Source organism: Pogona vitticeps, chromosome 1 (genome assembly GCF_051106095.1).
Source record: "Pogona vitticeps strain Pit_001003342236 chromosome 1, PviZW2.1, whole genome shotgun sequence".
Lineage (NCBI taxonomy): Eukaryota > Metazoa > Chordata > Lepidosauria > Squamata > Agamidae > Pogona > Pogona vitticeps.
The window spans coordinates 167,347,089-167,372,006 of NC_135783.1; the positions used below are offsets into that span (position 1 = coordinate 167,347,089).

Consider the following 24,918-nt stretch of genomic DNA (forward strand, 5'->3'; position numbering starts at 1 on the left):
TTGTCGTACTCCTTTCTCAATTTTGAACCAATCAGTTGTTCCATATCCAGTTCTAACTGTGGTTTCCTCTCCCACATATAGATTTCTCAGGAGATAGATAAGATGGTCAGAAACTCCCATTTCTTTAAGGACTTGCCATAGTTTGTTGTGGTCCACACAGTCAAAGGCTTTTGCGTAGTCAATGAAGCAGAAGTAGATGTTTTTCTGGAACACTCCGGCTTTCTCCATAGTCCAGCGCATGTTAGCAAATTGGTCTCTAGTTCCTCTGCCCCTTCGAAATCCAGTTTGTACTTTTGGGAGTTCTCAGTCCACATGCTGCTGAAGCCTACCTTAGAGGATTTTGAGCATAATCTTGCTAGCGTATGAAATGAGTGCAATTGTACAGTAGTTGGAGCATTCTTTGGCACTGCCCTTCTTTGGGATTGGGATGTAGACTGATATTTTTCAATTATCTGGCCACTGCTGAGTTTTCCATTGATGATGATAAAAAATAGTGCACTGGTCCTTTGATGTTGGGCTGTGGGACCAGGCTGGGTGACATGACCTTTAGCCTGATTTGTTTCTTTTTGCCCACCACACACAGAATGATGAAAGTGGTAGGAAACACACATACCCCAACTCGGAAGTCTCTAGCAAGCACATCATTGCACCACTGTGGCAGCCATTGATAATGATTAAATCCTCTGTGAGCTAGCAAAAAATTTAATGCAACTTGCTAGGCCCATTGGACACCTTACTACTCCCTATACCACCCATATGGCTGGTGTGCAATGTGTTCCAGGAAAAATAGTGCACATTTTTATTAAATGTGGTGCATCTTGCTAATTCAGTACACAGCCTGTGTAGATTAAATAAGATTTTGAATTCAAACAATGTATCATTTCCTTCCTTTCAAATCAAGTGGGTAATGTTGGCCTATATAAAAAAATTGGGGGGGGGAGGTAAAAAAGTTCCCTGACCCCTGACCATGGCAGTGGCGGCAATAAAGAAGTCATTTTTCTCTGCCCCAATGCACCTGCACAGAGTTCTTTGGTGGTGGTATTTCAAGTGGTCAGGAATGTATTATATGTTGACCCATGGAAGAGAATGCAAACTGCAAAGTAGCCCACTGTGAAGAATTTTCTCAACACTTTGCAGACAAAATCATTCAGAGTAACTCTGACTTGAATGCTGTAGTTGATACAAGTTCTTTGAATGTAACTATGGTCCCTGCATGTCCTGTGTTAATTGATAAGTTTTAGTCTTTGCAGCCTGAGGATGTGGACAGGATTCTTAACAGAACATATTTTCCCAAAGTTACAGCCCATCACATGCCTCTTGGATTTTTGCCCTTCCTGGCTTATAAAAGCTGCCAGAGAAGGACTCGCCAAGTGAGTAGGAGGAATAGTGAATAACTTCTTGCAGCAGGGTAGAATCCAAATATGTTTAAAGGAAACAGCAGTAAGACTATTGCTGAAAAAGCCCTCCTTGTATCCTGTGGTATTGGATAATTCCAGCTAGTCCCTAATGTTAAATTCCTGGGCAAGATTTTGGTATCATGGCTTCACAGCTCCAGGGGATCCTAAATGAGGCCTGATTATGGGATGGAGACTACCTATGCTGGGAACTAGACAAGAGAGGTGTGTCCCTGTTGGTTCTGCTAGACCTCTCAACAGCTTTTGATGTAATCAACCATGGTATCCTTCTGGGCTGTCTCGCTGGATGGGACTTGGAGGCGCAGTTTTATGGTGACTCCAGTCCTCCTTGGAGGGGACAATTCAAAAGATGGTGCTGGGGGACTCCTGCTTGATGCTCTAGCCCACAGGATTTTGTTGTACTATTTAATATGTCCATGAAACCACTGGTAAAGGTCGTCTGATGTTCGGAATCGTCAGTATGCAGAGGACATCCAACTCTCTTTCCTTTCCATCTAAATCTGAGCAAACTGGTGGAAAATATATGTGTGTGAGCCAGCTACAGCCGGTTGGGGGGGAAGGAGCTAAGTGCCAGCGTGGGCACAGTGGCTGGGGTCACAGTGTGTTTTACAAGTTGGGGTCATCCAGTAAAAAACAAGTATTTATTTTGTTGTCAAGTATACACTTGCTTCAGCAACATAAAGTCATAACATTTACTGTATTATTTAGCATGTAAAATCATACTGTTTGGCATACTGGTCAAATTTACGTATCTTATGCATGTTTAGAGACTGGATGCAGACTCATTCAACCATAGAGTAAACCACTGAAATCAGTGTGACTAGTTCATCTGATTTCATTGGGTTTACAATAAGCATTGCTACATCATGGATTTTTGAACATTGTCTACATTTGGTCCCAGTGAACTTGTTTCATTGGGTTGACTCCCACTAGCCAACATATAGCTCTCTGCCCAATTCGGCAGCCCCAGGTCTACTCCCAGATACCACTACTGCTGTCAATATGTGAATGTGCTATGTCCTGGAGCAGCAATTTTCCTCTACAGCAGAGGTCTCCAAAGTATGGCCAGCCCACCTGGCCTTTTTATCTGGCCCATTGGGTGGGCAGGTGGCCAGGAGTACGGGCATGCATGTGGGTGGGTGGGAATGCGGGCTTGAGCATTCTTTCAGCAAATATATTATGTGGCCCTCCATGTGAAAAGTTTGGAGATCCCTGCTCTACAATAATATGATTCCTTGCTTTAGCAAAAGTTTGCCTTTTCTGTACTATTTGTTACATGGTTGGTGTGGATCATGTAGTTCAAGGATTACAAGAATTGATAGAGGTAAACTGCCCACCGGCTGTTGTACACCCTACTCCTGCCACACAGATGCCTCACACATATAACAGTATTGTCACAACCATGAACATGTAAAAGTGTTCCCCAAGTTTAGATTTGGGACCACAGCATGGAGCAAAACATTGAAGCCTACTGTTGTGTCATGTGTAGTCAAGTTGCCTCTGACTCATGGTGACCCTATGAATGATTGCTCTCCAAAATGTCCTGTCCTCAGCTGCCCTGCTTAGCTCTTGCAGACCCATAATCTCTTTTAGGGAGTCAGTCCATCTCATACTTAGTCATCTTTTTTCCTACTGCCTTCCACCTTTCCCAGCATTAGTGTCTTTTCCAGGGAATCCTGTCTTTTCACAATGTACCCAAAGTTGTTATTGTTGTTTAGTCATTTAGTCGTGTCCAACTCTTCGTGACCCCATGGACTAGAGCACGCCAGGCCCTCCTGTCTTCCACTGCCTCCTGGAGTTTGGTCAAATTCATGTTGGTCGCTTCGATGACACTGTCCAACCATCTCGTCTTCTGTCGTCCCCTTCTCTTGCTTTCACACTTTCCCAACATCAGGGGCTTCTCCAGGGAGTCTTCTCTTCTCATAAGATGGCCAAAGTATTTAAGCCTCAGCTTCAGGATCTGTCCTTCCAGTGTCCTATCCAAAGTAGGACAGCTTTAATTTCAACCTTTTTTGCCTCCAGAGATAGTTCAGGCTTGATTTGATCTAGGACCCACTTGTTCGTCATTACGGCAGTCCAGTGTACCCATAAAGCTCACTTCCTGCACCACATTTCCAATGAATCAATTTTTTCCCTGTCAGCTTTCTTAATTGTCCAGCTTTCACACCCATACATGCTGACTGGAAATACAAGAGTGTGGATGGTCTTAGTCTTGCTCTACTTAAACTTGAATATATATTTTCTGGTTTCTTCATTGCCGCCCTTCGTAGTCCTAGTCTTCTGATTTCTTGGCTGCACTGCCCACCCACCCTCTTATTAAGGTACCATCAAGGTTCATCACCTGTACATGCTGTTGTTTTGCATACATTGGTTTGCATAAGTGGTCCCAACTAATTGCAGCTAAATGATAAGATTCTACAGGTGGTGCAGAATGCGGCGGCCAGACTACTTAGCAGAGTGAAAAAATATCACCCTATTTCACCCACTCTGGCCGCATTGCATTGGCTGCCCATCCGGTTCCGCATCGACTTCAAAGTGTTGATGCTTACATACAAAGCCCTAAACGGTTTAGGGCCTCGATACTTGGCGGAGCGCCTACTCCCACCAAGATCTACCCATGTCACTCGTGCGAGCCAGGAGGTGAGTTTGAGGAGCCTAACGCCGAGGGAGGCCCGGAACAAAAAGACAAGAAATCGGGCCTTCTCGGTGGTGGCTCCTCGCCTCTGGAAAAACATACCTCCTGAGATTCATGCGGCTCCCTCGCTGGGTATCTTTAAAAATCAATTAAAAACATGGATGTTTCAGCAGGCCTTCCCTCCAGACAGTTCTTGATGTCCTCTTCTCTCTCTTTTCTACCATTAGTTCCCTTCTTGTTTAAATGTTTTTACTACGTACTGTTAGCCACCTAGAGTGGTCTTAACTGACCAGATAGGCGGGATATTAAATAAATAAATAAATAAATAAATAAATAAATAAATAAATAAATAAATAAGATATGTCTCAAATGCATGCCTGGTCATACAACCAACTGCAGAACCAAGATGCACTCCAGCACCTCACCAGTTGACCAAAGCAGGTTACATAATTCTTCTGCTAATTCCAACAGAATTTCAGTGATAGTTTATATTCACCCAGATGCACATTCTGTTTAAGAACTCTATCTGTGAAGCTCTCTGACAGAATCACATATTATGTATGTTCCTGTTCTTATTTTACTTTAAAGCAGGGGTAAGGAACCTTAGACCCTAGGACTAAACCCAACCCTCCTAAGGAACCAGTGCTTGATGGTTTCCTAAGTTTAGATATGGGACTGGTCTTCACATCTCCCAGGCTTATGTACTGGTAGTAAAAACTTTAAGCCAGTGGTTTTGGTCTTACCTGTTTACTTTTGGCACTACCCACCATTGAATGTAACCCCCTAGTATCTCATTTTATTTACTATAAATGGACATTTGGAAATTCATGATGCCATTTGTTTCCTAATTTGGAAGAGGAAGATTCTGTACCTTCCAGCCTGGAGAACAGAGTATGAACACAATAAGATAAAGGTTTAAGAATATGTAAATATGTATGTATGACCAGTATATGTTGTGTGACCAGTGTATGTAAATTTCAGATATAAACCTTGTTTTCTGATTAAAATGCTACTACAAAGGGGACACATGTTTGTAGTAGGAATTTGAAAGAAGCCAATCTTTTTCCAACGATATAAATATGATAAATGTAGAAGCATGCTAATATAACAATATAAATTTGAATTATATTATTTCCTCATAATATAAATATGAGGAAAGTATAACTGTTAGTAATATGAAATTCAAAATATGTCTAAATGAAACTACTATGGACTTTATCATATGATTACTTTTTGAAGCCAGCACATCTGTAAACTCATTTAAAATTGACAGCTAAGAACATATTGTGAAATGTTATATTTGGCACATTTGCTAATGCACCAGATGTATTCCCAGTTTGCTGCCTAACCAACAACATAAAACTAAATTTCCAATACAGACCTTGGAAATTAAGAAACAAAAACATAAGTTGTGATAAATGTTATAGAACTGCATAGTAAAAGAGAATATGTTGGATACAGGAATTGTAAAGAGGTCTCAAAGTGACCTTTAATCCATCTGTGTAGCTCTGTAAGTATGAATGGAGCTCTTGGGAAATGCATTGACGCATTTGGGAAAGAGATTCTTTTCATACTTAGAACTGAAATGCTTAAAAACAAGTTGGGAACTTAAATAGGAAGTCAAATAATCCATGAATGGGAACAACAGTCTGTCTAAACTTGCATCCTGTGTTCTTTAATTTCTCAGTTCCAGGGTGGCCAGGGTCATGGTACTCAAAACTCCCCAGGCAGTGCTTCTCAGCTGAAAGATTCTTATAAAAAAATTCTTCATTGAAAAAATCTGAATATATTCTTTGCTTGGATAATTTAAAATCTAATGCAACCCAATAACGAAGTGGTCAAACTGGAATCTTAAATCAATTATGGAATCATAATGTGGCTTGTGCAAGTCAGGGCCAAGTGAGGTCTCTGATACACAGCATACATTTTCACCTAACAATTAGTGCTCTGCATTTCCTGATCCATAACAAAACGTGAATAAATGTTCACTTCCTCTCCCAGCCAATTGAAAATCCTTCCCCCTCAAATCCCACCCCGCCTCAATCTCTGGTAGAGATGGTCAGAATCAGGGAAAAGAGAATAAGAGACTCCTCCCTGCACATTATAATTGTGATAAGAATGCCCACATCTCTCATTAGCCAAAGAAAAGCAAGAGATGGAACTGTAGACTGTGTAGTACATGTAGCTGTGGTCTAGTTTGCCCATGCATCATTAATTTAAAAAATAGCATGGACTGAGCCGGACTGAGGCAGGGAGGTAGTGTTTATTTGTTTTTACATACCCTGCCTTATTACTTAAAAGGTCCCAAGGCAGCTCACATCATTAAAAGATAAAATTAAAGTGAATTGTAGTGAGTATAAAATACTAAAAACAAACAAATACCATACAAAAAACATAAGCTGCAGCAAAACACATTCAAAGCAGTAAGGCACAACAAATCCCATGCTTTGAAGGCAAGTGCAACCTCAGAGGACCAAAACAGAAAAGAAAAGAAAAGCAAAAAAGGCAATACAAGGTGGTATAATATGCCTCCATCTGGAAGAGGCCTGTTTTACTGTTAGAGGAAATAAAAGCCCCCTTATTCAAAAACACTGTATTTTGATTGTAAGATGCAGGAGCCAAAATCCTGTGAACCACAACTATGCCAGTTTGTGTGTGTATTATAATGAGCTGTCAGTTTGATATAAGGCACTTCTATACATATTTCCTCAGAAGTAAGTCTAGGTGCACTAGCCCTTGCACAGACAGATAAGGTAGAGTTGCTAAGAATCAGGTGCTTGTTAGCCATGATTCACAGGTGCTGCATCTTAGTGAAGATGTATGACTTGCCTCTCAAAGGGTCTGTAGCTTTCTTTTTGATCTTGTTTATTTACGGAAAGGGCAAGGGTTGGAGATAATGACCATTAGCCCAATAGGTTCCTATCGTTGCTGCGTCTCCTACTTTCAAAGGGGTCTGGGTGGGAATGGTCAGATGGTATGTTTCCAGACATTTCTTCATTAGTAACAAGTCAGAATTCTAGGCAATTAACCTATTTTGTTTAAGTGGTAAATTGTGAAATTTCCCAAGAGTGTTATAGAGCATGTTTTTATTTACTAAATACAACACCCAGCTAAATATATTAAAACACACACACCTTTTTCCTTAAGAGGAAAAGTTTAATTTTTGTCAGTTTCTGGTATAGTCAACAAGAAAAATAAGAAGGAACATTGACAAGCTTGTTTTCTTTAACCACAGCAATTTTTAAACAATAAAATACATTTCCTATGGTTCAGTCTGTCCTAGTTCTATATCAAAGAACTCCCTAACCATTTAAAAATTACAAGTGGATTTAATTTGGCCAAAGATTAGATACCATAGTGCTCGACCCAATGATATACTGTCACTGGGCCCCGTCTAGGGTGCACTTTCAGATCTTACCTTCTCTTCTGATCTTGTTGTACTTTTTGCAACTGTGTCTTGGCCATTTCTGCTACTTTACTCAGATGGTCTCTCATTTCTATCGCTTGTTGAACTACTATTTGAGCTTCACTAAATCTAATACTCCCCGAGGGTTCCATCCATACATCATCTCAAAAGGTGAAAATCCTGTAGAGGCCTGAGGTACCTCTCTAATAGTGAACATCAGTGGTGCCACTAGTAAATGCCATCTTCTGGGTTTCTCTTCTAACACTAGCTTTCTCAACTTCCCTTTCATAGTTTTCTTAAATCTCTCCACCAGACCAGACCATTAGTCTGGGGGTGGTATACAGCTGTGTGTACTGGCTTAACTTCTAAGAGCCACCACATTTCCTGGAAGGTCCGACTCATAAAGTTAGTCCCTTGACCCATTGAAACTTCTTTAGGGAAGCCTAGTCTGGAAAACACTTGAGTCAATTCTGTAGCTAATACTTTAGCTGTAGTGGACCTTAAATAGCCTTCAGATACCTAATGGCATAATCTATTAAATGTTTATGTGTCCTTCCGCTGACCTGGGCAAGGGGCCTACTATGTCTAGTCCTATCCTGTCAAAGGGATGATCTACTAACGGCATTGGTATTAGCATTGCTCAAGGTCATGGCTTGGCTTGAGTAATCTGACATTTGTTACATGTTTTGCAATATTCATCTATTTCTTTACTCACATCTGGCCACCAGAACCATTGTATTACACGAGGTGTCATTTTTTGGCCAGTCAAATGCCCAGCCATAGGTACATCATGGGCTAATCATAACAATGCTGTCCTCCACTTTTGGGGGACTACTAGTTTTGTTTACTTCTTTATCTATGCGATATACTCTTCATGTAATTCAAAATCTATACAGTATCTTCTTAACATTTGTCTCATTAATAGTCTTTGTTGTTCCGCCGGTACATCAATCAGTTTCTCTTGTCTTTCTATGGTTTGTTGTAGCTTTGTGTACTCCATATTTCCCACCTTCAGACCTGCCCACATTGGGCGTCATTGAGATTGGGTTCAGTAAAAAGCTTGAGCAGTTCATCCTTTTCGGCAGGAACAAATAACGGAGTCTCATCTTTTTGCTTAACGTTTTATTAACAGAATGCACAACAAATTCAGTAGGGCCAACTGTGTCAACATTCAATGGGGACTCATTCCAAGACAACTTTGGTTCTTTATTCAATTTCTCTTCATCTACTGGGAGGCTGGTCCAAACCGTTCCTGATCAGTGGGCTTCCTCAAGGGAGCATTCCGGACTGCACAAATTGTCCCACAACATGGGTGGCAGGCCCAATCTCCTTCTGACTTGGAATTCACGGTATAGGTCCCTGGCAAACCACCTTCTTCCAAGGACTGTGCCTGCACAGGAAGACCACCACTGTCAATTCCAAGGGGTCTGGTAACATTTCCCCGGTCTTTACATTAGGTGGATCATGTAGCAGCCCTCCAACTTTTAGATTAGGAAAGCCATCTAACAATTCTCTAATCTTTACTTCTTCAACGTGGTTCTCCATGAATCCACACTAGTGGGTTTAGACAGCGCCTGCGCTGGCCTCTCGGAATTTTCTAGAGCTGCAAGAGAAAAGTAACAATGTTTTAGGCTACCCTATACCGCGCATGTCTAGCCCGCCAACGGCTCAGTTCCATTTTTCCGCCAGTGAAGTTGGGACCTCTCGTTAGAGCTTCGACCTCTTAGTTCGTTTTTTCTGGCGAACTGGTTCTTCTTTTCTTCTATTTTGCTTGACTACCCTGACCTCGGAACGTTGTTGACCGACCCTTTTGCCTCTGGTGATTCTACGGTGGACTGTGAGTGACCCCTGCCTTAATTGATTGAGGCGGCCTCCCGCTGGGGCCTAATAGCCCTTAACGGGCTTCCCGCTGAGGCACCACGCGCCTAGAGGATTCCTTCAATTATCCCTTATTGGACTTCCCTGCTTGTTCCTTTCGACTCGGCTCTCCTCTTAGTCGAGCGGATCCCCTACTACGGTCAGTTTTTCCTCGTTCCTCTTGGTCTATGCCTCCCAAAGAAAAGCCATCTCCCAGGAGAGGACCTTTTCGCCTCTGCACCGCGTGTTCCAGGAAACTTCCCTTCCAGGACAGGCATTCTCTCTGTTTGTACTGCCTGGGAGAATCACACGCGGTGTCCCACTGCAGGCATTGCAAGCAATTTACTAAGGTCACTCTCAAGGCACGCCAGCAACGCCTGAAGTATTTCTTGTGGAAACAGACTCTGTCCGCTTCCCAACCTTCCCAAATGGAAGTTGTACCTTCAATCTCCTCCGTGCGCTCTGAAATCAAAGTCGTCTCGGCGCCGGAGTCATCTAAGGGAAAGGGACCTAAGCAGTCTTCGAAAGACAAGTCTAAGAAGAGAAAGACCCCATCTGCTCTTACCTCCGCATCGGTCTCCCTGTTTTCATCGGCCGAGTCCTCGGTTCCATCGGTGTCGGGGCATCTGAAAAAGAAAAAGTCATCGACAAAGTCAACATCGAGGGCTAGAGAGCTTACCCTCGTTGTTCCATCTGCCTCGACGTCACTTCCCTCTCCAATACTTGAAGATTCTTCTCGGGACCGAGAGTCGGCGTCGGACTTGGCCCCCTCGTTACCTCCCCGTCAAGAGCCACCGTCCGTTGTCGAAAAGTCACCGACAACGAGCCACTTGGAGAAGATAGTGGCTGATTTACCGGGCGTCCCTCGTAGCCCCATCTTACCCGGGCTAGGGACGGGATCCCGGTCCTCCACACCGGGATCCCCAGGCTCCAAGTCTCCATCCACACCGGTGAGACCTGTTCAGCCTGTCGAGGCCCCCTCTCCTCGGCTTCCAGCATCCGAGTTAGAGGAGGAGCCAGCGCCTAAGAAGCCCCGGCACCACCGCAAACGTAAACGTGGTTCTGGTGCCGATAGGCGCAAGAAGCACAGACATCGGGACTACTCCTCCTCCGACTCCGATGATAGCAGGGATAGGAAGAGGTCCCGTCGTCGGCGTCGTAGACGAGACTATTCTACTGAGTCCTCCTCCTCGACTTCGCGCGATCGGCGTCGGAAGAGGTCTCGATATACTTCCTCTTCCTCATCTTCCACGTCGCCGCCCAGGAAAGGTTGACACCGCAAGCGTCCGATCGTTGACGAAGGTATTCCCTCGGCACCGGCTAAGCCAACTGAGCCTCCAAGTCGACCCAAACCATCTTCTCCTCCGGTGCACCCGGCGCCTGAACCTGTACCTCAGGCACCTCGACCTCGTAAGCCTTCTAAAACCAAGGACACCGACTCTCGTCCTAGCATCCTCCAATCCTCCGATGAGGATAGCCAAGACCCTCACACCTCTTCTGAGCAAGAGGGTGACAACACTTCTGAGGCTTCTCTGGACTTGCCACCTCCAGGAGAACCCCTAGGTTCAGACGCAGCGGATATTCACCCCTCTTCCCCGTCTGAGGACTTTTCCTCTTACCCTCAGATGGTTTCAAGGATGGCTGCAGCACTTAAGTTGGAGATAGAGAAATCTCCTTCACGTGCGGACGACCTGATTTTTGGAGACATCCATCAGGCCAGGTCTCGTCCCGTCAGCCTCTCTTACGTGCCTGAGCTCATGGACCTTCTCAAGGAATATTGGGAGCATCCTGCTGATCCTCCCACTATGTCCAGGCGTACTGAAAACATGTACCGCGTGCATGGGGATAACACCTCGTTCCTGTTGAAGCATCCAGCTCCCAATTCCTTGGTGGTGGAGTCTAGTGTTTCCAGGTTGCCAGCTAAAGGTCATCCAACTCCAACCACTAAGGAGGGCAAGGACTTGGAAGTCTTAGGCAGACAGCTCTATTCTATGACTACTTTTGCACTCAGAGCTCTCAATTACCTAGTAGCTATGGGTGCATACCAAAAACAACTATGGGAAAGAGTCTTGCCAGCTCTGCAGGTAGCCCCAGAGGACATTAGGCAGACCTGTCTCAATGCCCATGCTGAGGCCTTGACCGTTTCCAAACACCAACGCTTAGCCTCTCACCACGTAGCGGATGCCAATGCGAGGAACTTGGCATCCATCATTACTTTAAGGAGGCACGCCTGGCTACGCTCTGCTAACATTGTGGAGGACATCAAGGCTAGGATCAAAAACCTGCCTTTTGATGCGACAGGATTGTTTAATGGCTCCACTGATGAGAACCTTGAAAGCTTACATAAGAGCAAAAAGACAGCGAAATCTTATGCAGTGCAGCAGCAATCTAGGACCCCCAAGTTTCAGTGGCGGCCTAGATCCCAGCAGCAGACCTACCAACAACAGACCTACCAACAACCTGGTCCTTCAACTTACCGCTCGTTCCGCTCTCAAGCAGCTCCACGTTCTTCTCAGGCTTCTTCATCGGCTTCCAGCTTCAAGCCTCAAGCCTACAAGCGTCAGTCCTTTAAGCCTGGGGGGAAAAGGTCAAAACAATATCTTTGACTCTCATCAACCCATCCGGTCCATCAGTACACGCACAAGACTTTCTCCTTACCTTCTGAATTGGAACATGATTACCCAAGACACCTGGGTCTTGAACATTATAAGCTCCGGCTACCGCCTGGAGTTTATAGAGTTGCCTCCTCTAGGCTGGATCAAGCCTACCTCGTTCGATCCCATCCTAGAGGACGAGATTCTTACCCTTCTGAAGAAACAGGCCTTCCAGGTAGTTCCTCAACGAGACATCCTGAACGGGTTTTACTCCCGGTATTTCACTGTTCCGAAGAAGGACGGCGGTCTGCGCCCCATACTGGATCTGAGGGACCTCAATTCTTACCTCAGGCCTCGTCACTTCAGGATGGTCACTTTAGAGGGGATCCTTCACCTGTTGAAGAAAGGAGACTGGTTTGTGGTGGTGGACCTCAAGGATGCCTACTTTCACGTCACGATACACCGGAAATACAGAAGGTATCTACGTCTCATGTTCAAGGACACGGTATACCAGTTTGTGGCTCTTCCTTTCGGTCTGTCCTTGGCACCGAGGACCTTTACCAAATGTATGGCCCCGGTGGCAGCTTACCTGAGGTTGCAAGGCATCCAAATTTACCCGTACATCGACGATTGGCTCATCGTTTCCAGCACCAAAGCCAGGGCATACCGGGACACTCGTTATGTCCTCAACACTCTTCAAGCCCTGGGCCTATCCATCAATTGCGAGAAGTCTCATCTAGAGCCATCCCAGACGATGGATTACATAGGAGCACGTCTCGATGCAGTACAAGCTCGCATGTTTCTTCCTCTAGAACGCATCCACAAGATCAGGAAGGCAGTTCGCAAGTTCAAGCCACGACGCACAGTATCTGCCAGGCTAGCTCAACATCTACTTGGCCTCATGGCATCGACAACAGCCACCTTGTCTCATGCGCGGTTGAAGATGCGCTCCCTGCAAATTTGGCTCCTCACCCTGTTCGATCCAGAGAGAGACAGCCAAAGAAAGCGTCTCAGGGTCACACCAGAACTAGCAAGTCAACTACAGTGGTGGACATTCCTCCCCCATCTTTTGGTCGGCAGGCCTTTCAGGCCCATTCAACTTACCAGACAAGTCACCACAGATGCGAGCCCGTTGGGTTGGGGAGCCCACTGCGAGGGTCATCAGATCAATGCCCTCTGGTCTCCAGAAGAATCGACGCTGCACATCAACCATTTGGAGATGTTGGTGGTCATAAAAGCCCTCAGGGCCTTTCTCCCCCTGGTGAAGGGCAGAGCCATACAGCTAGTCACGGACAACACCACCACGATGTTCTACGTGAACAAGCAGGGAGGCACAAGATCAAAGTCCCTTCTGTACCTCACCGTTCAGCTTTGGGAGTGGTGCTACCAGCAGCACATTTTTCCGGTACCATCCACATTGCAACAACGGACAATCAGCTAGCGGACGACTTGAGTCGCCGCTCTTCTCAGACCCACGAGTGGGAATTAGATCAGCAGGTGTTCCTCAAACTTTGTCGGAGGTGGGGTCAACCTCTAGTAGACGTGTTTGCGACCTACAGCAACAAGAAGTGTCTGCATTACGCTTCCCGGGCCAGGAGGGGAAAGGACTCCCTCGGGGATGCTTTTATGATCCCCTGGGACGTGGGACTAGTCTACCTATTCCCTCCACTACCTCTTCTCCAGAGAACTATCATCAGAGCCTTGCGAATGAAGGCAGAGGCAATCCTGATCGCTCCTTGGTGGCCACGTCGACCGTGGTTCTCCACACTATTTCAGAGTGCCGTGGACAACATGACATTACCATTGCATCCACATCTTCTCACTCTAGACGACGGGAAGATTCTGCATCCAGACCTGGAAACCCTCCACTTGACAGCGTGGAGGATTTCCCATCTCTAGTTGAAGTCATTGATAAAGCTCGTAAACCAGCAACAAAGTTGCTTTATCAATATAAATGGAGAAATTTTCTGAAATTTGCTAGGGAACGCAACCTACAGTCGTCCCCAGTGTCTTTGTCTACTCTCCTACTTTACCTCAGACATCTTTTTGATTTTGGATTGTCCAAGTCTACTCTAAAGGTTTACACAGCAGCTATTGTGGCTTTTCAACCTCAGGGTTCTGAGTCATCCCGCTGGTTTTCGCACCCGACGCTTAAAGCCTTCCTCAAGGGTTTGAGCAACATGAGACCACCATTGAAGAAGCCAGTGCCACAATGGTCTTTGCAGACTGTTTTACACAGCCTCACCAGACATCCTTTTGAGCCTATGACCTCTTGTGACCTTAAGTTCCTGTCATTCAAAACCTTGTTCCTAGTAGCCATCACTTCGGCTAGGAGGGCTAGTGAACTCGCAGCTTTGCGTGCAGATTCTCCCTATCTTCAATTCTACAAGGATAAAGTTGTTTTGCATCCTGATGTTTCCTTTCTTCCTAAGGTGGTTTCTGAGTTCCACGTTAACCAGCCTTTGGTTTTACCAACGTTGTTTCCTGAAGCAGTGACAGATGTTGAGCGCATGCTTCATTCTTTGGACGTTCGAAGGGCACTTGCCTATTATGTTTCAAGGACTAAAGATTTTAGGAAATCTCCTAAGCTGTTTCTTTGCTTCTATGGTCAGCAAAAGGGTTCAGCTGCTTCGTCATCCTCTCTCTCTAGATGGTTGGTCTCCACTATTTCTTTGGCCTATGAACTACAACACAGACCTATTCCTGAGGGCCTTAAAGCCCATTCAACTAGGGCTGTGGCCACTTCTACAGCTTTGCTACGAGGAGTCAATATTCAAGAAATTTGCAGATCGGCTACCTGGTCTAATGTGTCCATGTTTGTCACGCATTATAAGTTGGACCTTCGGGCCAAGAATGAGACCAAGTTTGGAAGGGCTGTCCTTACGTCATTGCTACAATGACGGCCCACCATCCAGTAAGTTTGCTTGCTAGTCACCCACTAGTGTGGATTCATGGAGAACCACGTTGAAGAAGGACAGGTTACTTACCTGTAAACATGGTTCTTCAAGTGGATTCTCCATGAATACACACGTCCCGCCCGGCCTCCCCACATGTCCGTCATTGGAATCGAGTCCCAACTCTTCTGTGTGGCGGGCATATGGAACTGAGCCGTTGGCGGGCTAGACATGCGCGGTATAGGGTAGCCTAAAACATTGTTACTTTTCTCTTGCAGCTCTAGAAAATTCCGAGAGGCAGCGCAGGCGCTGTCTAAACCCACTAGTGTGTATTCATGGAGAATCCACTTGAAGAACCATGTTTACAGGTAAGTAACCTGTCCATACGATTCTCCATGTTCTCTCTCTACTCCGGTCGCTTTCCCTCTTTTCCATTCCTCTTTTATCGGCATTCCAAAGACTCAAGAGCCCCTTGCCCCCTTCTTCTTCCTCCTCCCAAACTGATAACTGTTCTAATTTTAATGTATTCATGAAGGCTTTCACGGCCAGGATCTAATGGTTGTTGTGGGTTTTTCGGGCTCTTTGGCCGTGTTCTGAAGATTGTTCTTCCTAACGTTTCACCAGTCTCTGTGGCCAGCACTCTGTGCTCTAATTTTCCCCGCCTTTTTCCTCTACCCTTTTCCACTCTCCTTTTAACCCTGCCTCCTCTTTCTCCTTGACACTCAGATCTCTCATCCCCCCATCACACCCCTGTCACTTTCTCTTTTTCTTCTGTGTCATAGGTACAAGGGGACAGCTCACCCATTCCTCTTTCATTTGCATCTCTCATTCACAGTTGATAAAAGTAGCTAAATTCTGTGCTGCTGCAATCAAAATCCGTGAAGGAAAGGTGCCACCTGAAGTGCAGCTATAGTATCTGTAAATTGGTGTATACACGTAGAGGTCTTAATGATCATATGGGCTCTTTGAGCTTCTAAGTAACAATTCTGTCATTCTATGCATGCTACAATAGCCCATAGACAAGGCCTATGAAAGTGAGGCAGGAGATATCTAATAAGATGTATGAATGTAGTTATATATATATGTATATAGATGTTCTTCGTGGTCTCTGTGAATGCACACTAATGGGCTAATCTGTGCCTGAGCAGAGCAGGTTCGGAACCTTCTAGAGCTTTAAGCACATGGTGCCGGGACCTCCCACATAGGCTATATCCCTGCCTCCGGCACCAAGTGCCTCAGTTCCGTTTCCGCCACTGCTACAGCAGCATTGTGAACCAGAGCTTGTGCTTTTTCCTATCTAAAAAAACTCTTCTGTATCAAACCTCCTCGTGTTTTTGACCTTTAGCTTACTTGACAATCCTCTCTTCTAATTGTGAGTTGGATTTGGAAGCGTAAAACTGTGTATTTGACCTTTATGGCCATGTCGGGGCCTTTTAGGCAGTGTACTGCTTGCAACCGCAAAGTGCCCTTCTCTGACAGTCACTCGCTCTGTCTCTTCTGCCTGGCAGGAGAAGTACAAACTGCTTTCTGCTCTCATTGTAAAGCCTTTACCGAACTGGCTTTAAAGCAGAGGCTGCAGAGATTGTGTTCCCATTTGTGGGAACAATCTCTTTTCCTGGCTTGTACCATGGAGTCTCTGTGTACTCCTTTGTTTTGAACTCCCTCAGCTGTGGCTCATTCTCCCATGGAAGTTTGCAGAGTCCCAAAGTCCACTTCCTCGGGCTCAAGGTCGACCAGCGTTAACGGTGGAAGGACCCAAAAAGAAAAAAACAAAAGACTCATCATCTCAAGCCCGAGCCTGACCGTGTTCGACCACAGTTGGGAGATCAAAGATTGTCTCCCTGGGATGATCCATGGGAATTCTATTGACCACACGGCTTTGGTTTTGAGGGTCCTGGCTACCCCATGCCGTATGATCCAACGATGTACTGTCACTGGTCCCCATATTTCGAGTCCTGTCCACCGCCTCGATTCCATCATTGTTCGGATGACTTCTATCATCGATCTGGTGGTCATGGACCTCCACACTATCGAGACCAAGGATATCGAACTCGACACCGACAGCTGGCGTCTTCTGCCAAGTCAACCTCTTCCGAAACTCCGGCTTGATCTCAGCAACCTCCAGATATTGGGATTGTTCCTTCTCTATTCCCTGGTCAGGCTTTGGCCATGATGATTTCCTTGATGATTTGGACAAATTTATTTTATGTTTCCTAATTTAAATAATGTTGCTTACTTTTGCTAGTCAGTGACCGTAATAAAACATTTATTTATATTGTGGGGGCTTTTTTAGACAACTGGAGGCTGTCTAAAAAAATAAATCCACGGAGTCCCGTGTCATGGCAGCCTCCGCAGTCACCATCCAGCACCACTTGCTGCTATGGTCTCTGTTGCTATGGCCTGCCTTAAGGGAATCCGGGCTGTCCTTTGCAAAAATGGCAGCTGCAACTTCCCTGCCTTAAAAGAAGCTGCAGCCACCATCTTTGCAAAGGGCAGCCAGTGTCCGTTACAGCGGGCTGTGGCTGCAGAGGCCACTGCTGCGGGCAGAAATGGATGGTGACGGTAGCAGGTGGCAGTAGATGACAGCAGCACTGGGCAGTGCGAGATAGCGGCAGCGGCTAAGGTAGGGAGGTGAAGGGATGGGTGGCTGTGGGGCTGGCTGGCTATCCGCCCGCTAATTGGTGTGCCCATAAGCAGAATGGGAAGGCCATAGGAAGAGAGAGAAGGCTACCCCTTACTATGGGGGATGAATAAAAATGGGAAAATATTCATCCCTTCGTATTTGTCAGGGTCTCTGCAACTGATGAATTTGAAGGGACAAATATTTAAGGAATCAGCATTTTTTATTGAATATCATGATCCATTTTTAAAATTCATCCCCATGTCTAATTAATAATTTTCATAACCCAATTAGTCATGGCCCCTTCGTGGTTCTAATTAGTCACTCTGGGCAAGGATCAATCAAAGAGGTGGTAGGCCTACAGCCAACCAACGTCCTGGAAACTTCCTCTACTGATATAGGGTCAAAGTGAACCAATTTCGCAGAGAGAGATGGAGAAGCGATGGTCACCCCCAGGTCAGCTAAACTGCTGAAGAATCGAGGTTGGCACGAATGGGTCAGTTTTAGCTCTGAAGAAGGCTACAAATTGCTATCACAGTCCAAGATATCCTAGGCAGCCCCTCACCAGGGGTACCAGGACCCAGTCCCACCACACAGAGTATCAAGTCTATAGGCACTCACTGCACAGCTGGTTGTGACCAAGCAGAGGGAGAAGCACAAGGCTGAGAACATAGCCAGAACAAGGCACCCAGAGGCAAGAACAGAAGCCAAGGCAGGAACAGAAGCAGTTGTTGGAACACTAGAGATAAGACACAGAGATGTAGGTGGCAAGCAGATGTTGTTGGCAACCAAGGCAGGAGCAGGAATATTGGAACACAGAGACTCTGGAGCTCAGGAGCAGTAAGCAAAGCCAAAGACTTTTGTTGCTGAGACAAGTTCTGGGAGGGAGAATCACTCCTTAAAATAGGCCTTGTTTCCAGATCAGCCTCATGAGTGGCCCAGCAGCTGCTACACAGACCAGGGCCTGAGCCTGCAAACATTAGGCTGGCCCAGATCCTGCAGCTGCCAGAGTGATGTAGGCCAGATCCTGACAATTGCTTACTGGAAAAATTGAGGCCCTGAATGTCCAGAACTGGTAGATTGCAAACCACCCAGAATAATTCCACTTGCAGGTTCACGGCATCACCAGTAATCCAATTGTTTAAAGCCTTTTTTGCCCATTTTAGGGCACTGGCATATTAACTGCCCATAATCTTTTTATTATTATTATTCATTTTTGATTGGGTAAGGAAAGATCATATGGAAGGGTTTTGGAACATGGTACTGGGGTAAATATAAAAATACAGAATGTTATAAAGAACAACATATATCATTATTACTTTGGCCGTTATGTTTTCTTACTAACCTTACTTCACACTTGCCATTTTTTCCTAAGCCTTTAAACTCTACAATTGTATCTTAGAATTTCTTTCTTATAATTTTAACTTATTCATGGATCTCCCATCCAATTATACAAAGATTTAAATAGTTGTCTTGCGAAGCTTAGGTCCCGAAAACACCCGTTTTGCGAGCGCGGAGGGAGCTGTCAAAATCTTTGTGTAGCAAAAATCGGTTTGCGAAGCAGGGACCAAACATTGTCCAGCGAAATTCCCCCATAGGAATCACTGTTTTGCGGATCGCTATAGCGATTGCAATAAGTCAATGTCTAGCAAAAAAACTGTCATGCGGGGTAACTGTCTAGCGAGGCACCATTGTACTATGTGTACACATGAAAGCTTGATAGTGAAGAAAACAGATGGGGGAAATCAGCACATTTGAAATACAGTGGTGTCTCGACTTACGAATGTCCCTACTTATGACCATTTTGAGTTGTGACCAGCTCCGGCCGCAAAATTTTGCTTCGACTTGTGGCCAGAGCTTCCAGTTACGATCAAAAAAAGGCAGGGGAAAAAGGTGGGAAATTCAAATTGCTAACTCTTGGTAGGCGAAGAGGCTGCTTCTCTGTAGGTCTTTCGCCCCAACAGTGAGAGTGAGTGTTATTGGAGGAGGCTTGGAACTGCCTGGTAAGGTAAGGTGCTGCTTTTTGCTTTGTAAAAACTGTTCTGGGTGGGTTTTGCAGGGTGGGTTTGGGCTTGGAGGTTTATGGTTCTGTGCTGTGTTGTTTTGTTTTTTGGTGTTTTTTGCAGCCCCAGCGTGGGGCTTGCTCCATTGTTTATTTTGCTTTTGTTTTTAAGCCCCAGCGCCTTTGGGGCTTGCTCTGTTTTATTTTTGTTTTGTTTTTAAAGCTCCAGTGCCTTCGGGGCTTGTTCTGTTTATTTTTGGGTGGTGTTTTTTTTGCAGCTATGGGGTTTGCAGTGTTTTGTTTGTTTGTTTGTTTGTTTGTTTTGAGAGGGCATTCTTCTGGAACAGATTAATCGCATTTCAGTGCGAAATGATCCTTCGACTTATGACCGTTTTGAGTTACGCCCATCTTGTGGAACGGATTATGGTTGTAAGTCCAGGCACCACTGTATATGAGAGCTTTAGGGATACTCTGGGCCACCAGAAAAACAAGTACAGTCGTGCCCTGCTGGATGATTACCCTGCTCTACGACGAATCCGCTTAACGTTGAAGTTTTTGCGATCGCTTTTGCGATTGCAAAACAATGGTATAAATGGGTTTTTTTTATTTCACAATGATCGGTTCCCTGCTTCAGGAACCAATTTTCACTTTATGACGATCAGCAAATAGCTGATCGTCGGGTTTCAAAATGGCCACCGGCTGAAGAAAATGCCCCCCCGCTGTTTTTAGGACTGATTTTTCGCTTAACAGGCACCAGAAAATGGACGCCGTATGGAGGATCTTCGTTGGACGAGCAAGTATTCGGCCCATTGGAACACATTGAACGGTTTTCAATGCATTTCAATGGAGTTTTTTATTTCGTTTGACGTTTTCGCTGTACAGCGATTTTGCTGGAACGAATTAACATCGTCAAGCGAGGCACCACTCTAAGTGAGTGCTGGAATCAAGTCAAATCTGAACATTCTCTAGAAGCAAAAGTGGCCACATTGGAACATTTAATTTGCAAGACTTGAGAAGGCCTCAAGACAGAATATTTTGGAGATCACTATTTCAGAGAGTCACATAAGTCAGAAGCAACATAATGTCCTGTAACAACAGCAAAAATTTCTGTCTTGGGTCTTAAAATCTGGGTTTTTTAAAAATATATATTACTCACCGAAGAAACTGCAAGGAAGTTTGTTTATTTTTTATTTATTTATTTATTTATTTTGTACCCTGCCCATCTGGTCTATAAAAATAAAATAATGTAAAATATTACATAGATAATACAATAACAGATGTAATGCAAGACGGAAGAAATAAATAAAGGAAAAAGAAAAAGAAAAATCAGATATTAGCTGTAGGGAAGGCCTGAATATACAGCCATGTTTTAATTGACTTTTAAAGGTGCCCAGCGTGCGGGCCGCGCGAATCTCCAGAGGGAGGTTATTCCAGAGGCGAGGAGCCATTGCCGAGAAGGCCCGGTTTCATGTCTTCTTCTTCCAGGCCTTTTTCGGCGTCAGGCTCCTCAGCCTCACCTCCTGATTCGCACAGGTGATCTGGGTAGATCTTGGTGGGAGCAGGCATTCCGCCAAATATTGAGGTCCTAAACCATTCAGGGCCTTATAAGTATTAAAACTTTGAAGTCGATATGGAACCAGATGGGCAGCCAGTGCAGCATGGCCAGAGTAGGAGAAATGTGCTGGTATTTTCTCACTCCACTGAGGAGTCTGGCCGCTGTGTTCTGGACCACCTGAAGTTTCCGCACTAGCTTCAAAGGCTGTGTAGAACGTGTTACAGTGGTCTAATCTTGAGATTATGAGTGCATGCACCAAGGTAGTAAGCGCCCCCCGTGTCGAGATAGGGCCGCAGCTGGGCAATCCGCCAAAGGTGGGAAAAGGTGGTGCGGACTACCAACACCACTTGAAGTTTAAATTTGCAAAGCAAAAATTTTTTGAGAATGCAAATAAACCGGGAAGATGGCTAGTGTATAAATTAAGGAAAGAGAAGAAGACAATAATATGAATTTTGAAAGATGAAGATGAGTGGACAAATTTAAACAGGAAGAAATAAAAAAGATTGTTGAGGACTTCTATCAGAAGCTATACAAGAAAAAAGAACTTGACAAAGAAGCTCAGAAAGAGTATGTATGGAAACACAACAGAATGAAATTGACTAAAGAACAAATTCAGTCCTTAAATCAGCCCTTAACATACACAGAAATTACAGAAGCTCTCAAAAAACTGGGAAAGCAGCAGGCCCAGATGGGTTACCAGCAGAATATTATAAAGAATTGGAAGATGTATTAATTAATCAATTTAAGAAGCTTTTAGAATGTGTTGAAGAAGAGGGAAGAATATCAACAACATGGACTGAAGCGATAATTTCCCTTACCACAAGGAAAATACAGAGGGTAAAGAAATCCAAAATTACAGACCGATTTCATTGTTGAATGTGGATTATAAAATATATGTGACCATCCTGGCAACCAGAATGAAAAGAATTTTAATCCAGTTAATACATCAAGATCAGTCTGGGTTTCTTCCAAAAAGACAGATGAAAAATAATATAAGGATAGTCCTAAACTCCCTGGAATATTATGAAGCACACCCGGAAAAACAGATGGCCATGATATTCTTGGATGTGGAGAAAGCCTTTGATAATCTAGATTGGAATTTTATGTTGTATTTGCTGGATGCACTGCACGTTGGAGAAAGATTTTTGAAGCTAATTAAAGCAATTTACTGTCGTGCCTTGCCTTACGATTGCCCCGCATTACGACGAAACTGCATTGCGATGATCTTTTTGCGATCGCAAAACGATGGTCTAAATGGGGTTTTTTCGCTTTGCAATGATCGGTTCCCTGCTTCGGGAACCGATTCTTCGCAAAAAGACGATTTTAAAACAGCTGATCAGTGGTTTCAAAATGGCCGCCGGGTAAAGAAAATGGCTCCCCGCTGTTTTCTGGGATGGATTCCTTGCAAGACAGGCAGCGAAAACAACTGCCCTGTGGAGGATCCTCGCTGGACAGTGAGTTTTGACCCTATTGGAATGCATTGAAGGGGTTTCAATGCATTTCAATGGGTTTTTTCGCTTTACGATGTTTTCGCTTAACGGCGATTTTCCTGGAACTGATTATCGCCGTTAAGTGAGGCACCACTGTATACTCAACAAAAGGCAAAAGTGAGAATTAATGGCGAGTTGTCGAAAGAAATACAAATACAGAAAGGTACCAGACAGGGGTGTCCACTCTTGCCACTACTATTCATTCTGACTCTAGAAATATTAACCGAACAAATCAGAAATAAAAAGGAATTGAAAGGATTGAAAGTAAAAGGTCAAATTTATAAACTTCAGGCTTTTGCAGATGATTTAGTCATTGTACTAGAAGATACATTGCATTCAATAGAAGACCTGATGGAGACATTGATAAATTTTGGTGATATGGCAGGAATGAGAATAAACCAAAAGAAAACAAAAATACTTATTAAAAATATAAGAGAACAAGAGGTTAGTAGAGAAGATGAACTTCCAAGAGGAAAAGAGAATTAGATATTTAGGGATCTAAATTACAAAGAAGACGAGTATATTACTTAAAGGTAATTATATGAAATTGATTAAAGAGATACAGAACAATTTGTAGAAATGGGATAAGCTATAATTATCGTTGTTGGGAAGAATTGCGATGATTAAAATGAGTGTCTTGCCAAAAATTCTATTCTTATTTCAGACAATCCCTATCATATTCAAATAGACCTTTTTCCAAGAACTTAATAAGATAACTATGAGATTTGTATGGCAAGGTAAAAAAAAACAGGAATTAAAATTAAAGCAATGCAAGATGCCAAACAGAGGGCAGGTTTTGGTCTTCCAGATTGGGTTCTGTATTATCGATCTTGTATTCTAGATTGGATAAAAGAATGGATAACTTTGGAAAATGATAGATTACTCAATTTGGAAGGACATGATTTGCAGCTAGGCTGGCACTCTTATTTGTGGTATAAAAAGGATAAAGAGCAAAAGCATTTTAATTTACATATGATAAGAAGAGCTTTGTTGGGAACATGGAAAAAGATTATACAACAAATTTACCAAAAAACACCAGTATATGGGAATCACCTAATCTTATGACGAAAGCAAAACTTTTAAGATATCAAGATTTATTAAAAAAGGATTGTGAATTAAGGTCTAAAGAAGAGTTAGAGACACAGAACATTTACATAGACTGGTGGTCCAGAGCATAGCTGGAATCTAGATATACAAAAGACAAAATAGAAGGTTTTTATTCAGAACAAACGACATTTGATAAGCTTTTATTACGTTCAAAAGATAAAATAGTTAAGAAAATGTATAATTATCTGTTAGAAATCAAAATGCAAGAAGAGATGGTTAAAGAATGTATGATTAAGTGGGCACAAAACATAGGGCATAATATTGATATTGATCAATGGTTGGAAATATGCCAAAATACTATAAAGCTTACAAGATCGGTTAAATTTAAAGAGAATATACAGTATATAAGATGTTTTACAGGTGGCATATGACTCCAGAACAATTGTCGAAGATGTATACAGATGTATCAAATGTGTGTTGGAAATGTGAAGCACATGTGGGAAGTTATTATCATATTGTTGGTCATGTAGAGTAGCGAAACAGTATTGGAAAAGAGTACATGCTGTGCTGCAACAAATATTGTTTTTTAAGGTTCCATTAACCCCAGAACTGTTTTTATTGAGTATGATATCTGATAATATAGATAAGGCAAAGAAGTATATAGTTATATACATAGTCACTGCAGCTAGAATTCTTTATGCCAAAAATTGGAAAAGTCAGACAGAACCGAAACAAGAAGATCTTACAGAGAAGATACGGGAAACAGCAGAAATGGCCATTTTATCAGAAGTGATGAAGGACTGTCCCCTCTACAAAAGGCAACTGAAAGATGGGACTTATTCTACAAATGGTTTGAGTCATCAGACATTGTTTGAAGAACATTCATTAAAATGAGAACTTAAATCTGGAAGGCAGAAAATAGTAAAAAGAGCAATTTGGAATTTTGATATGGCAATATGTATAGAATGGATGTTAGTATGTCATTGTTTCTCCTCTTCGCCTTAACCTCAATCCCTTTTTCCTTCCTCTTACCCTTTGTTAAAAATAAAATATATTTTTTTAAAAATTAAAATCTGGGCTTTAAATTTTTGTTAATGAATAAGTAGGCACCAAAGATCTGTCAGTGCAAGTCAGGTACTGAGATTAAGTGTTTTGAGTAATCTCAGTACCTGATTTGCACTGACAGATCTTTGGTGCCTACTTATTCATTAACAAAAATTAAAAACCCAGATTTTATATTTTAAAAAATATTTTATTTTTAAGAAAAAGAAAAAGAAAATATTGTTGAAATGGCTTCAACACAGATATAGTTGTAGCTGTTTAATTTTGATGCATCTGTTTCTTCACCAAGAAAGGAGACTGTTTGCAAAATACTGCTTTTTTATCCAGCAGTTTATCAAGTA

General features: G+C 43.5%; 1 protein-coding gene across 2 annotated transcripts in view; it reads left to right on the plus strand.

Annotated features, from left to right (window-relative positions):
- Nucleotides 1-24,918, plus strand: part of COL4A1 (collagen type IV alpha 1 chain) — a 389,221-nt gene that overhangs the window by 41,258 nt on the left and 323,045 nt on the right. The gene's annotated exons all lie outside the window — the stretch shown is intronic.